Source organism: Capricornis sumatraensis, chromosome 20 (genome assembly GCF_032405125.1).
Source record: "Capricornis sumatraensis isolate serow.1 chromosome 20, serow.2, whole genome shotgun sequence".
Lineage (NCBI taxonomy): Eukaryota > Metazoa > Chordata > Mammalia > Artiodactyla > Bovidae > Capricornis > Capricornis sumatraensis.
Genome location: NC_091088.1, coordinates 67,974,032 through 67,977,871, shown reverse-complemented (window position 1 = coordinate 67,977,871; position 3,840 = coordinate 67,974,032).

Here is a 3,840-nt window from a genome sequence, read left to right as displayed (position 1 = left end):
CTCCTTTTCATTCCTCTCTCTTATCCTCCTGGCCACCTCTGTCTACTTCCTCCCTCTCCTCTTCCCTCTATAACTCCGTAAATACCTCTGAGCGGTCCAGACTATGGAACGCACATAAGGAAGTGACTACTGGCTAGCTTGCTCTCTCCTCTTTTGATCTCACCACATCTCATTCCAGTCACCTCTAACTACCCCCTCCCTCTTCTCTTCTCCACGTAACTCAGTGAACTTCTCTGGGTGTCCCTCAATGTGGAGAAACTTTTCATCTTTAACCTAGATATTTTATCATCAGTGCTGTATAGATGGAGAAATCTAGAAGCTACTGTAAAAATAAAACTGAAAACCAGAAGCAGGAGGCTTAAGTCCAAGCCTGAGAACATCAGAGAACTCCCAAATTCAGGGAACATTAAGCAATAGGAGCTCATTAAACACCTCCATATCTACACTGAAACCAAGCTCCACCCAAGGGCCAACAAGTTCCAGAGCAAGACATACCACGCAAATTCTCCAGCAACACAGAAACACACCCCTGAGCTTCAATATACAGGCAGCTCAAAGCTACTGCAAAACCTTTCACTTCTCATAACCCATTACTGGTCACTCCACTGTACTCCAGAGAGAAGAAACACAGCTCCACCCACCAGAACTCCAACACAAGCCTCCCTAACCAGGAAACCTTGACAAGCCACTGATACAACCCCACCCACAGTGAGGAAGCTCCATAATAAACAGAACTCCACAAATTACCAGAATATTAAAAGGCCACCCCAAACACAGCAATATAACCAAGATGAAGAGACAGAGGAATACTCAGCAGGTAAAGAAACAGGAGAAATGCCCACCAAACCAAACAAAAGAGGAAGAGATAGGGAATCTACCTGAGAAAGAATTCCAAATATTGATAGTGAAAATGATCCAAAATCTTGAAATCAAAATGGAATCACAGATAAATAGCCTAGAAACAAGGATTGAGAAGATGCAAGAAAGGTTTAACAAGGACCTAGAAGAAATAAAAAAGAGTCAATATATAATGAATAACGCAATAAATGAGATCAGAAACACTCTGGAGGCAACAAATAGTAGAATAATGGAGGCAGAAGATAGGATTAGTGAAATAGAAGATAGAATGGTAGAAATAAATGAATCAGAGCGGAAAAAAGAAAAACGAATTAAAAGAAATGAGGACAATCTCAGAGACCTCCAGAACAATATGAAACGCTCCAACATTCGAATTATAGGAGTCCCAGAAGAAGAAGACAAAAAGAAAGACCATGAGAAAATACTTCGGGAGATAATAGTTGAAAACTTCCCTAAAATGGGGAAGGAAATAATCACCCAAGTCCAAGAAATACAGAGAGTTCCAAATAGGATAAACCCAAGGTGAAACACCCCAAGACACATATTAATCAAATTAACAAAGATCAAACACAAAGAACAAATATTAAAAGCAGCAAGGGAAAAACAACAAATAACACACAAGGGGATTCCCATAAGGATAACAGCTGATCTTTCAATAGAAACTCTTCAGGCCAGGAGGGAATGGCAAGACATACTTAACGTGATGAAAGAAAATAACCTACAGCCCAGATTACTGTACCCAGCAAGGATCTCATTCAAATACGAACGAGAAATCAAAAGCTTTACAGACAAGCAAAAGCTGAGAGAATTCAGCACCACGAAACCAGCTCTCCAACAAATGCTAAAGAATATTCTCTGGACAGGAAACACAAAAAGGGTGTATAAACCCAAACCCAAAACAATAAAGTAAATGGTAACGGGATCATACTTATCAATAATTACCTTAAACATAAATGGGTTGAATGCCCCAACCAAAAGACAAAGATTGGCCTAATGGATACAAAAACAAGACCCCTCTATATGCTGCTTACAAGAGACCCACCTCAAAACAAGGGACACATACAGACTGAAAGTGAAGGGCTGGAAAAAGATATACCACGCAAATAGAGACCAAAAGAAAGCAGGAGTGGCAATACTCATATCCGATAAAATAGACTTTAAAACAAAGGCTGTGAAAAGAGACAAAGAAGGCCACTACATAATGATCAAAGGATCAATCCAGAAGAAGATATAACAATTATAAATATATATGCACCCAATATAGGAGCACCGCAATATGTAAGACAAATGCTAACAAGTATGAAAGGGGAAATCAACAATAACACAATAATAGTGGGAGACTTTAATACCCCACTCACACCTATGGACAGATCAACTAAACAGAAAACAAAGAAACGCAAACTTTAAATGATACATTAGATCAGTTAGACCTAATTGATATCTATAGGACATTTCACCCCAAAACAATGAATTTCACCTTTTTTTCAAGTGCTCATGGAACCTTCTCCAGGATAGATCACATCCTGGGCCATAAAACTAAACTTGATAAATTCAAAAAAATCGAAATCATTCCAAGCATCTTTTCTGACCATAATGCATTAAGATTAGATCTCAATTACAGGAGAAAAACTATTAAAAATTCCAGCATATGGAGGTTGAACAGCACACTTCTGAATAACCAACAAATCACAGAAGAAATCAAAAAAGAAATCAAAATATGCATAGAAACTAATGAAAATGAAAACACAACAACCCAAAACCTGTGGGACACTATAAAAGCAGTGCTAAGAGGAAAGTTCATAGCAATACAGGCATACCTCAAGAAACAAGAAAAAAGTCAAATAAATAACCTAACTCTACACCTAAAGCAACTAAAAAAGGAAGAAATGGATAACCCCAGAGTTAGTAGAAGGAAAGAAATCTTAAAAATTAGGGCAGAAATAAATGCAAAACAAACAAAAGAGACCATAGCAAAAATCAACAAAGCCAAAAGCTGGTTCTTTGAAAGGATAAAAAAAATTGACAAACCACTAGCCAGACTCATCAAGAAGCAAAGAGAGAAAAATCAAATCAATAAAATTAGAAATGAAAATGGAGAGATCACAACAGACAACACAGAAATACAAAGGATCATAAGAGACTACTATCAGCAGTTGTATGCCAATAAAATGGACAACGTGGAAGAAATGGACAAATTCTTAGAAAAGTACAATTTTCCAAAACTGAACCAGGAAGAAATAGAAAATCTTAACAGACCCATCACAAGCACGGAAATTGAAACTGTAATCAGAAATCTTGCAGCAAACAAAAGCCCAGGTCCAGACGGCTTCACAGCTCAATTCTACCAAAAATTTCGAGAAGAGCTAACACCTATCCTACTCAAACTCTTCCAGAAAATTGCAGAGGAAGGTAAACTTCCAAACTCATTCTATGAGGCCACCATCACCCTAATACCAAAACCTGACAAAGATGTCACAAAAAAAGAAAACTACAGGCCAATATCACTGATGAACATAGATGCAAAAATCCTCAACAAAATTCTAGCAATCAGAATCCAACAACACATTAAAAAGATCATACACCATGACCAAGTGGGCTTTATCCCAGGGATGCAAGGATTCTTCAATATCCACAAATCAATCAATGTAATTCACCACATTAACAAATTGAAAAATAAAAACCATATGATTATCTCAATAGATGCAGAGAAGGCCTTTGACAAAATTCAACATCCTTTTATGATAAAAACTCTCCAGAAAGCAGGAATAGAAGGAACATACCTCAACATAATAAAAGCTATATATGGCAAACCCACAGCAAACATTATCCTCAATAGTGAATAATTGAAAGCATTTCCCCTAAAGTCAGGAACAAGACAAGGGTGCCCACTGTCACCGCTACTATTCAACATAGTTCTGGAAGTTTTGGCCACAGCAATTAGAGAAGAAAAAGAAATAAAAGGAATCCAAATTGGAAAAGAAG